Genomic DNA, 12,820 nt, shown 5'->3' on the forward strand with positions numbered 1-12,820 from the left:
TCATATGATCATATCAATAGGGGTGGAAAAACATTGACAAAATCCAGCACCCATTTATATTAAGAACTCTCAGCAAATGAGGAGTAGAGGGATCATACCTCAAGATAATAAAGGCCTTTTATGACCAAACCACAGCTAATATTTTACTCAATGGGCAAAAACTACAAGGGTTTCCTTAAGATCAGGAACAAGACAGGAATGTCCACTTTCACCACTTGTATTCAGCATAGTACTGGAAGTCCTAGCCACAGCAATCAGACAAGATGAAGAAATAAAAGGAAATAGGAAAAGAAGAAGTAAAACTTATTATTTGCAGATGACATGATACTGTATACAGAGATCCCTAAAGATTCCACCAAAAAAACTACTAGAACTGATAAATACATTCAGTAAAGTGGCAGGATCCAAATTAAAGATTCAGAAATTTAGTTGCATTTTTATATACCAATAATGAACTGTCAGAAAGGAAAACTAAGAAAACAATCTCATTTACAATTTCATAAAAAAAAAACACCTAGTATTAAATTTAACCAAATAGGTAAAAGACCTATATGTGGAAAACTATAAGACAGTGAAAAAGAAATTGGAGAAGAGGCATGTTCTCTAGGCACAGGACCATGACACATGCAACATGCCAGCAAGCAGATAGTGGCTGACAAGCAGTAGAAGGGCACCATGGACAGCACTGTGCATATCCCCAAGGAGCATAGCAGTGCTGTCCTTCTTGAGGGGCAACCTGGCAAATGTCAGCAACTACTTCCCCATGCAAGCCCTCAACTTCACCTTCAAGGATAAGTGTTATACAAACAGGTCTTCCTAGGGGATGTGGACAAGCTCATGCAGTTCTGGAGGTATTTTGCTGGCAACCTAGCCCCTGGCAGTGTTGCTAGAGCCACCTTACTTCGCTTTGTATACCTCCTGGATTTTGCAAGAATCCAGCTGATCACCAAAGTGGGGAAATTGGGCACCAAGCTGGAGGCCAAGGGCCTGGGAGACTGTCTGGTGAAGATCACCAAGTCTGATGGCATCCAGCACCTGTACCAAGGTTCCTATGTCTAGTGCAGGGCATTATCAACTATTGGGCTGCCTACCTTGGAGTGTACCACCATGCTGCCTGACCCTAAGAACACCCATATCATGGTGAGCAGGATGATTACCCAGACCATGAGGGCTTGGTGGGCATGGTCTCTTGCCTTTTCCATGCCATTCAAAGGCTGATGATGCAGTTGGGTGTAAAGGAACTGACATTATGTATAGGGGGACTGTGTACTGCTGACAGAAGATCTTCAAGGTGGAGGGAGCCAAGGCTTCTTCAAAAGCACCTGGTCCAATGTCCTCAAGGGCATGGTCTGTGCCGTTGTGCTGGTCCTGTGTGATGAGTTGAAGAAAGTCATCTGGGTGTGTCCCTCACCTAGACATGGGGACCAGGAGAGCCACATAGAATACTTCACTGTTAGAGACTATTGATCTTACAGAAAGTTTAATGTTCTTGCCCAGCCAGATCCTGTGAAGAGTGCCGGGGAGAACTCTAGAACACTCACTGTGATCAGGACAACTGGTATCCTGATTCCATGCATTGATTGGGGGGGGGGCGGAGGGCACCCTGACATCCTGCTGAGGGCACAGGCAGGGACACTCTGCCACACAGACCTAGAGCCCAGGTGTTCACGGGACCAGCTGTGTTTAGTGTTTATTAGAGGAAATCATATTGCCCATTTGTACTTAAGCATTTGCTATTACTTCCAAATATTTGCTATTACTTCTATGTTGGGCATTCTGCAAACAATTGAAACCAGACACAGAGGAAAAAAAAAGAAATTCAAGAAGATACAAATAAATGGAAGTGTATACTGTGCTCATGGATAGGAAGAATTAACATTGTTAAAATGTCCATACTACCCAAAGAAATCTATGGATTCAACACAATTCCTTTAAAGATACCAATAATGTAATTCACAGAATTAGAACAAATAATCCAAAATTTATATGGAACCACAAAAGACCCAGAATAGCCACAGCAATCTTGAGAAAGAAGAACAAAGTTGGAGGCATCATGTTACCTGATATCAAACTATAGTACATGGCCATGGTCATCAAAACATCATGGTGGTGGCATAATAACAGACACATAGATCAACTGAACAGAAGAGACAGCTTAGGAATAAACCCATGCCTATATGGTCAATTAATATTTGGCAAATCAGGTGAGGATGTACAGTGGGGTAAAGACAACCTATTAAATAAATGGTATTGGGAAAATTGGACATGCAAAAGAATGAAGCTAGACCACCTTCTTATACCATGTTAAAAAAACTTAAAGTGGACTGAAGACTTAAATGTAAGACCCAACCTATAAAACTCTTAGAAGAAAACAGACTGTAAGATCTCTGACATTTCTCTTAGTAATGTTTTTTTGTGATATATCTCCTTGGCCAAGGAATCAAAAGAAAAATAAACAAACAGGACTACATCAAACTAAAAAGGTTTTGCACAGCAAAGGAAACCCTCTATAAACTGAAAGAACATTCAAAATGAATGGGAAAAAATATTTGCCAATGATACCTCAGATAACAAATTAATATTAAAAATTTGCAAAGAACTCATAAAACAACATCCAAAAAACAAACAATCCAGTTAAAAAATGGGCAAAGGACCTGATAGACACTTCTCCATAGAGACCATACAGATTGTCAATAGACATACGGAAAGATGCTCACCATCACTAATCATCAGAGAAATGCAAATTAAAACCACAATGAGATATCACCTTACACCCATGAAAATGGCTATCATCAATAATCAACAAACAACAAGCACTGGTGAGGATGTGGAGAAAAGTGAACCCTCGTGCACTGTTGGTAAGAATGCAGATTGGTGTAACCACTATGAAAAACAGTATGGAGATTCCTCAAATAGTTAAAAATGGAACTGCCTTGTGACCCACCAATTCCACTTACGGGAATATATCTGAAGGAACCAGAAACACTAATTTGAAAAAATGTATGCACACCCATGTTCATTGCATTATTTACAATAGCCAAGATATGGAAGCAACCCAAGTGCCCATCAGTAGGCAAGAGGATAAGCAGTGGAACATATATACAATGGAATATCACTCAGCTGTAAAAATGAAATCTTAGCATTTGTGACAGTTTGGACAAACCTAGAGGGTATTATGCTAAGTGAAATAAGTCAGTCAGAGAAAGACAAATACCATGATGTCACTTATGTGTGGAATCTGAAGAACAATATCAATGAATAAACAAAACAGAAACAGAGTCATTAATACAAAGAACAGACTGATGACTGCCAGAGGGGAGGAGGGTTGGGGGACTGGGTGAAAAAGCTGAAGGGACCAAAAAGTACAGATTGGTAGTTATAAAATAGTCATGGGGATGTAAAGACAGCATAGGATATGTAGTCAATAATACTGTAATAACTATGTATGGTGCCAGTTGAATACTGGAAAGATGAGGAAGAACACTTTGTAAAGCATTTATCTAATCACTATGCTGTACACCTGAAACTAATGCAAAATAATATTGACTGCAAACTGTAATTTAAAAAATTAAACAATGTAAAATTTTTTTAGATATTGTATTTTTTTAGGTGTAGAATATCATCTTGTTTCTTTTATATTTAATAATTTTCCCTTTGAGGTGGCATATTTTCCCTTAATTACATCGATATTTTCTTTTAAATCTTTTACCATATTTATAATAGCGGTGATGAAATCCTTGTCTGCTAACTTCATCATCTCAGTCATTTCTAGGTCACTTTGTGTTGACTGATTTTTTCTTGGTTTTAGGTTATATTTTCCTGCTTGTCTACATGCCTAGTAACTTTTAACATATGCACTATATAATCTATGTTATGTTTTTGTGAGTCTAGATTTCATTGTTTTTAATGGAGTGGGTTCCCTCTGGCAGGCAGTTAATTTACTTATATATCAATTTGATTTTAAAAGCTTTTTAAAAAAATGTGCAGCTTTGAGATAATTCTGTATTCTCGTGCACTTGGAATAAATAATAGAGATCTTGTGTAGCTTTCACCTAGTTTTCTTCAATGGTAACTAACATCTTCAATGACTTTGGTACAATATTAGAAGTAGAAAATTTACATGGTTACAATGCAGGGATCTTATTCAGATTTCGGTTTTATATGCATTTTGTGTGTGTGCGCGTGTAGTTCCATGCAGTTTTATCACGTGTAGATTTTGTGACCACCAACACAATCAGGATACACAGTAGTTCTACTGTAACTGGGCAGCCTGGGGTCTGGCTGCTTGCCACCATGTACACACATAACGAAGATTTGTGGGGAAGAAAATAGGTTTTTATTAACAGGGTACCTGATTTGTGAGGGCTGGGAGTATTCCTGCTCCTAGCTGACCTCATCCACAGAGCACAGAGATTCCCTTCTTCCCCCCAAAGATAGAAATGATATGGGAAACTTTGAAAAACCTCTGTTTAACCTTTATTTGCCCAGGCCCCAGGCGCCCTAGGGAGAATGATGGGGCTGTCTAGGATAAGTAAACAACAGTGCATTAGCTAGGACTGAGATTAACACCCCTGCTGTTAAAACTGACCCTCAGGTTTGGCCTTTGTCCTCTGCTTCTGCCCCTTAGCTAGAACTAACTTCCGCATTCCGCTTCTGTATCCCGCCTTGCCACGTAGACAAGAAGACCCTATAAACTATAAAAACCCCAGGAATCCTTTGTTCATTGCTCAGAATTTGGAGGCTGACTCCTCTGAGCCCATGCATGTAAAAGAAATAAACCTCGTACTCCAAAATCCCTCGGTGTTTGGTCGCTTCATTTCCCACAACATTAATATTCAACAAATAACAAGTATGTAAAAAAAGAAAACCAAACCAGAAGTTCCTCTTCATTTCTCATCTGTAGCCCAAGGTTATTACTCCAATGCAGTAATGGTTATGTCTCTCCTGCTCCTGGCTTTCTCTCTCTGGTGCACACTTGTGAGGTCAGTGTCTCCATTGCCCTGCAGTTGTTTTTTTTTTTTCTCTCTTCCCCTGGGTCCAGGGTGTACTGCCAGATTACTCCAGATGGTCTTGCAGGGAAAACTCCATGCATGGGGCCCAGTGCCTGAGGCTGCCTGTGACCCTGGGGCCAAGAAACATTCCCAGCTCACACCTTCATTTGCTGCTCCCAGCCTCCTTGTGCTGCTGTCAGGGCAAGAGAGCAAGGGCTGGTGCCAACCAAGGCACACATCACAGTGTGGGACTCCAGTTCCAGGGGCTGGCTTCTGACCCTGTGAGGCATAGACCCCCAGCACTCCTGCCGGTGTGGGGCAAAGCAAGAGAGAGCGCTGGGAGGCCTGGCATCTGCCACTCCCGTGAGGGCTCCCACCCATGCAGGGAAGGAGAGGAAGGCTTCTGCCTTTCCGTTTTAAAGCCCCCTCCAAAACTTCACATGCTGTGGCAGTGTCCTCCTTTTTAACCAGTGTGTGCTAATGTTGGCCATGTTTGCCTTTGCTGCTCTTTCAGCTGCCATCATCCACAAGAGGGTAAAGCCTCCAATCAAGCATAGGAGCACCACAAGCATAGGATTTTGGACACAGCTGGGGCGTCTGGCCCTCACAGCTCAAGTGGGTCCTCACAGCTGTGCAGCCTGTATCAGGAACTGCATTGATATTTACAGTAGCTGGAGGGTGTGAGAAGGCTATCAAGCCGTTGCTCCGGTTTCATTCCTGAGCTGCCTCCCAGCACTTCCTGCTGCTGGCTGCTGGGTTGCTGGAGCAACACATGCTGGCTTGTTTACAGTTGCCTCAGGCTGTCTCCCTTCTCTGGCAACCTCTCCTTTTGGATAAGGCAGGCTGCTTCAATCTGTCACCTCAGCAGCTGTTTCAATGCTCCCTTGGAGGGGGGGGGAAAGGACTGGCTCTGGCAGATCGGGCTTCCCCTGAACTAGGGTAGACTAGTCCATGGCTTCCACCTCCCCATGACTTGAGTAGACTACCCTGTACACTACCACAAGATTCTCTTGTGATACCTTTTTATAGCACACTGGATTGTTTTCTGAGGGTATATCTCTTGAGATTTATCCAAGTTGATGTGTGTAACAATAGTTTCTTTTTATTGCTAAGTAATATTCTGTTATGAATGTACCAGTTTGTTTAACTATTCATCTGTTGAGGGGCACTTGAATTGTTTCCAGATTTTGCTAATTATGAATGAAACTTTCTGTGAACCTTTCTGTATAGGTTTTTGTGTGTATACAGTTTTCATTTTTCTAAGATAAATGCTATCACTAGTAAATCAAACAACAAGTGCCGGTGAGGATGTGGAGAAAAGAGAACTGCAGTTATTGTTGGTAAGAATGCAGACTGGTGCAAGACTGTGGAAAACAGAATGGAATTTCATCAAAAAACTAAAGTGGGGGGACAGACTTCCGCCAAGATGGAGGCGTAGGTGGAAACACTTTGCGTTCTCACACAAGCAAACCTAAAAACAACAAAGTTTTAACAATAATAAATGCAACCAAACCACACAGAAAATCGACAATACGGAGTCTGAAAATAACGAACTGCTCAGCTAAACAGAGGGGCGAAGCCAGCAGCGGAGCAGGTCGGACAGGGAAGATCCCGCAACCTGGGCGGTGCACAGGCAGGGGAGGGCGTGGATCCCAGGTGCGGGCTAGTTACGGGCAGACAGAGGGAAGAGGCGCGGCTGGCTGTCTGAGGTTGGTTGCACATTTGTGCGCAGATAAACCAGTGAAGAGGCGAGCATTCAGACCTCATGGCGCAGGGTGGCGGGCTTGCACATTTGCACTCAGATAAACAGGCAGGGGGCCAGCGGTGAGGCAGAATGGGCGAGAGGAGAGGACCGCCATTGCACCCGCTCTGGCCCCATCCCCACATACAGCCTCACAAACCAGAGACCTGGGTGGCCCCACCCTGGTGAACACCTAAGGCGCCTCTCCTCCTATGTAACAGGCACAAACAGAGCAAAACATGGCTCAAGAACAACTCAGAGCCCCAGAGCCAGTAAATCTAAGCAATGAAGAAATAGCCAAACTATCAGATGCACAGTTCAAAACACTAGTGATCAGGATGCTCACAGAACTGGTTGATTTTAATCACAAATTAGAGGAACATATGAAGGCTAAACTAATTGAAATGAATGGTAATGCACAGGAAACCAATAGTAATGGAAAGGAGACTGGGACTCAAATCAAGGGAGTAGACCAGAAGGAAGGAAAAAATGACCAAACAGAAAAATATGAAGAAACAAGAATTCAAAAAAATGAGGAGAGGCTTAGAAACCTCCAGGACATCTTTAAATGCTCCAACATCCGAATTATAGGGGTACCAGAAGGGGAAGAGGAACAGTCACGAGTGGAAACCTTATTTGAACAAATAATAAAAGAGAACTTCCCCATTCTGGCAAAGGAAATAGACTTCCAGGAAATCCAGGAAGCTCAGAGAGTCCTAAAGAAGTTGGACCCAAGAAGGAACACACCAAGGCACATCATAATTACATTAGTCAAGATCAAAATGAAGGAGAGAATCCTAGAAGCAGCAAGAGAGAAGGGGACAGTCACCTACAAAGGAGTTCCCATCAGACTGTCAGCAGATTTCTCAAAAGAGACCTTATAGGCAAGAAGGGGCTGGAAAGAAGTATTCCAAGTCATGAAAACCAAAGACCTACAACCAAGATTGCTCTATCCAGCAAAGTTTTCATTTAGAATGGAAGGACAGATAAAGTGCTTCTCAGATAAGATCAAATTCAAGGAGTTCGTCATCACCAAGCCCTTATCATATGAAATGTTAAAGGGACTTACCTAAGAAAAAGAAGATAAAAAAGATGAACAGTGAAAGGACAGCAAACTCACAGTTATCAACAACCACACCTAAAACAAAAGCAAATTAAGAGCAGAGCTAGATCAGGAGTGAACCATAGAAATGAAGATCATGTGGAGGGTTAGCAACAGGGGAGTGGGAGATGGAGAAGGGGGGAGAAGGTACAGAAAAAAAGTAGCATAGACAGTAGATAGAAAATAGATAGGGGGAGGGTAAGAATAGTAGGGGAGATATAGAATCTAAAGAACTTGAGACAGGTCTTCATGAACAAAAGGGAGGGAATGGTGGGGGAGGGGGTGCAGGGTGGAGGGGAAGAAAGGGGGGAAATAGAACAAATGTAATGGCATAATCAATAAAATAAAAAAATATATATATATAACAAAAACTAAAGTGGAACTGCCTTTTGCCTCAGTGATTCCACTTTTGGGAATATGAGGCCTGTCCAGAAATTACCCAGCCATGCAATATGAAAAATAGAGCCATTTACTGAAGGAGATACAAGATATAAGAAACGTACATAGGAAATGATGCCTCAGTCCCCTTCAAAATAGGCACCATGGGACCTCACACAGTTCTCCCAATCACAATCAGCTGTTCCGTCATATATTCCTGAATGTCTTCAAGGGTCTGAAGTCTCTTTCCTTTCTAAGGTGATTTTAGTTTTGGGAAATTCGAGAAGTCACAGGGCACCAAATCTGGGCTGCGGTAGGGGGGAGGTGTTGAGTCACCTGGGTAATTAAATGTTTTGCTAACAAACTCTATAAGAGACATGATGCATGAGCTGGCACATTGTCACGATTGTGACAAGTTGTTAATTACCAGTTACCCATAGCTGTGGCCTTCTGAATCATCCAAATAGTTTCTGCATAGGAATGTTCAAGCTTAATGCAAAATTCGATACAGATTTGTTGCTCCACTCAGTCATTTTGAATGTCATAGTCGCACAGTACACATGCTCGCTCAATGGGGTCTACTGCCCCCACTGACCATGCACAGTCAAGTCATCATTGTTCACACATGTGCATTCCAGTCCACTCTCCTTGGCTGCCAGGTTACATCGATATCACACAAACTTCTAGTTATACTAACAATGGCTCAACTTTTTCCAGACAGGCCATATATGTAACCATATGTAAATTTACCACATTTGTGATTATAGAACTCCTACTACCAATAACTTTTATCAGTAGAAGAAAAATCAATAAGTTTTATAAAAGTGTTTAAAAATGTATTTCACTGATTTTTCTATTGGGAGAAACAGTATTTAATGATGGTCAATGTAGGGAAACCAACCTGTTTCCTTTGCAGAAATTTAGGCTGAAAGTTCGTGTTTGCAATTCAGGTAGCAGAAAGCCAGTTTATAATTTGGAGTTATCCTTTTGTAGATAGATCAGTGGTTGTCTGTACTTGCTAGGCTTTAGAATCATTCGTGGAATTAAAGAAATAGAGCTATGTCATGGGGTTGTAAAGTACAACATAGGGAATATAGTCAATTGTATTGTGATGACTATGTATGGTGCCAGGTGGGTACTGAAAATATTAGGGGATCACTTTGTAAATTATATAATTACAATTGTTACCAAACAGAAGTCCAAGGCGGGGGGCAATATTTGGCCCACTGAGGGATGCCAAAACCTGCTACAGAATAACAGGTACCTCTCCCAAGGACAGTAGATACTAATATCTACTGGGCTCTTCTGTCCGCTGCCAATTGGAAAGACATCTCTTAATGCCAAAAGATTTGTGAAAAGAAAATGAAATGTTTATTTAATGCTATTCAGGCCTAACACCACCACTAAAATGTCAAAGTCCTTTAGGGTATATACCTACACAGACACACACAGCTCTCCCTTCTCCCACTGTCCCAACTCCGGGTACCATAAATCAGGAAGAGTACATGTCCATTTTTCCAGGCCGCTGGTATGGTCAGTGTATTGACCGTCAGGCAGGATCCCTAGTTAATCCAAAGTCACATGGCACCCTCTCATGGTCCACTGGCAAGAGTTCTTTGTACCAAGTTCCAGTCAAAGTCTCTCCTGCTTTCCAGGCCATGCAAAGGGGGCACTCCAAAGCTGTGTGGGCCTCTTCTACCAAACCTGCAGGGGTCTGCACTCCACCAAAAGCATGCATGTGTCTTTTTTCTTCACCTGGCTACAGGGATCTCCATTCTGGCAAAGCTGCGTGGTTTTCCCTTTCACCTGGGAAGAGGGGGGTCTGCACTCTGCCAAAACCACGTGGCTCCCTCTTTCACCTCGTCAAGAGGGGTTCCTCACTCTGCCCAAAACCACATGGCTCTCCCCTCACCTGGCCAAGAGGAGACCCTTACTTTGCTGAAACCTCGGGGTGGCTCCCCCTTTCACCTGGCTACAGGGGTCTGCATTCTGGCCAAAACTACATGGTTCTCCCTTTCATGGCTGCCGTGCCTGGGTTTAAATCTCTGCACCTATCCTCCTTTGCAGCCCCATTTCTGACTCCTCTCACAATTGGTTACACCTGCCAGGACTCCCATATTATTGCAAGTTTACTGGGCTGCCATCATTAGTCTGGGCAGGTATGGCCCCATGGCGTGGAGTCAATCAATTCTAAGCTCTCACGCAGGCGCTGTGACTCAGGGGACCAGCCCCCAGTTACATCCTGGGTAGAAGCCACCCCCTTCTCCCTGACTCAAAGCATGGCCACAGCTATTTAACATATCTATGAAACCAGTTCAAGTTATAGATATGTTAAATAATCATTCCAGAGGTTAGCTGAAAAACCGTTGCTATGCAAAACAGCTCTCAATGGCCCTGCTTCATTTGTCCCTTCCTCCAACTGACACCTGGGGCAGGAGTGAGGACATCTTAATATTTCCTAGACACCCTGAGCTCTGGACCCCATCCCAAATCCTTTTCTGGGGCCCCCCTCTTGGCTGCACCCTGTTACACAATCACTATGCCGTGCACCTGAAACTAATATGAAATAATATTGAATGTCAACTGTAATTAAAAATAAAAGTAAAAAATACAGATATGAAGATTATACACCTAAAGATTCTGAAACAGTAGGTTTGGGCAGAAACTAGAAATCCGTCTTTTAAAAAAAGCTTTTTTGGTAACTCTGGTGTGTTCCTTGGTTTGAGAACCACAGAGAGACAGAATATACATATTAGTAAGAAGAGATAGCTTGAAACAAGTCTGTATTAGTCAAGACTCTTGGTTACATGCTAATGTTAGAAACCCAACAGGTCTGAGCAAAATCCATTTGCTGGCTCATGTAACTGGGACGTTCAGAGTAGAACTGACAAGAACACTCGGTGATGCTCTCCAAGGGTTCACATGATCTCATTAGCTATGTCTTTCTCTCCTTTCTTCCTCTCTCAGCTTTTCCAACAGCTCCTTTCATGTGGTGGGAAAGGTGGCTTCTGATAGCTATAAGCTTTCATTTTTATTGTTCATAATTCAAAAGTAAGAGACCTTCTGCTCCCAGTATTCTCCTATCAGATTGCATGGATGGACCTTAGGCTCTGCTTGGTTCATGTACCCAGCCCTTTCACTACCCTCTGTGAAAAGTGATACAGGGTGCAGCCAGGGGGCCCCAAAAAAAGATTTAGAAAGCTTTCCAGAATTCAAAGTGTATAGAAATATTGGAGAGACATATAAGATGTCCTCACCACCACCCCCCTCCACCCAGGGGGAAGGGATGAATGGAGCCAGGCCATTGAGAGCTGTTTTGCATAGCAACAGTTTTGCAGCTAACCTCTGGAATGATTATTTAACATATCTATAACCTTTAACTGGTTTCATAGATATGTTAAATAGCTGTGGCCAAGTTTGGAGCCAGGGAGAAGGTTGGGGCAGGGACTCAAGATGGGAACTAGGGGCTGCTCTCCTGAGTGAGAAGGGCTTGGACTCAGAATGTAACTAGGGGCGGCGCTCCTGAGGGAAGGAGAAGGTAGTGGACTGGGACTCAGGAGGATGTAACTAAGGTCTCTCTCCTGAGTGAGAAAGGCTTGGACTCAGGATGGAATGAGGGGCTGCGCTCCTGAGTGAGAAGGCCTGTGTGAGAGCTTGGAAAAGACTGGCTCCAGGACATGAGGCGAGAACTGCCCAGGTGAAAGGGAAAACCACGCAGCTTTGCCAGAATGGAGATCCCTGCAGCCAGGTGAAGAAGACAGCCACATGTTTTTGGTGGAGTGCGGACTCCTGCAGCTTTGGTAGAAGAGGCCCACGCGGCTTTGGGGTGCCCCCTTTGGCTGCGGGGCCTGAAAAGCAACAGAGACTTTGACTGGAACTGGGTACAAAGGACTCTTGCCAGTGGACCATGAGAGGGTACCACAGTACTTTGGATTAACTCGAGATCCTGCACAGTGACACAGCTGACGGTGCCAGCAGCCTGCAACACAGACCTGTGCTCTTTTCCTGACTTACGATACCTGGAGTTGGGACAGTGGGAGAAGGGAGCGCTGTGTGGGTGTAGGTGTATACCCTAAAGGACTTTGATATTTTAGTGGAGGCATTAGGCCTGAATAGCATTAAATAAACATTTTGTTTCCTTTTCACAAATCTCTGGCATTAAGAGATGTCTTTCCAATTGGCGGCGGACAGAAGGGCCCAGTAGATTTTAGTATTTTGTTTTTGGGAGGGGCCCCTGTTGTATAGCAGTTTTTGGCATCCCTAGGTGGGCCAAATATTGTACTGCCCCTCCCTCGGACCTCTTGTTGTTAGGTAACAAAAAGGATGGCCATGTGAGTAGCAAGGGGTCAGACAGGGCCTTGTGATTAAGTTTCATCAGTACCATGTAGATTGGAGAAGGAGCATGTTTTTGGTGGAAAAGGGTGTATTGGGGAGATAAAAACACAGATATACTCAACTGAGGCCTACCCTTCTGAGTATGATGTAAAGACTTCTGGTGGTACAAAATTTATTATGGGCATTAATCATTTAATCTTTAATTCATTCATTCATTTATTTTTATTCAATCTTTATTGTAGTTTTCCATCATCATTTAGTTCCCTTATATTC

At 43.1% G+C, this 12,820-nt stretch overlaps 1 pseudogene; it reads left to right on the top strand.

Moving 5' to 3' along the window:
- Positions 1-624: 624 nt before the first annotated feature.
- Positions 625-1,467, top strand: LOC119058814 (ADP/ATP translocase 3-like; annotated as a pseudogene).
- The last annotated feature ends 11,353 nt before the right edge of the window (positions 1,468-12,820 follow it).

The sequence above is a fragment of the Artibeus jamaicensis genome, unplaced genomic scaffold (genome assembly GCF_021234435.1).
Source record: "Artibeus jamaicensis isolate MK-2021 breed Jamaican fruit bat unplaced genomic scaffold, CSHL_Jam_final scaffold_286, whole genome shotgun sequence".
Lineage (NCBI taxonomy): Eukaryota > Metazoa > Chordata > Mammalia > Chiroptera > Phyllostomidae > Artibeus > Artibeus jamaicensis.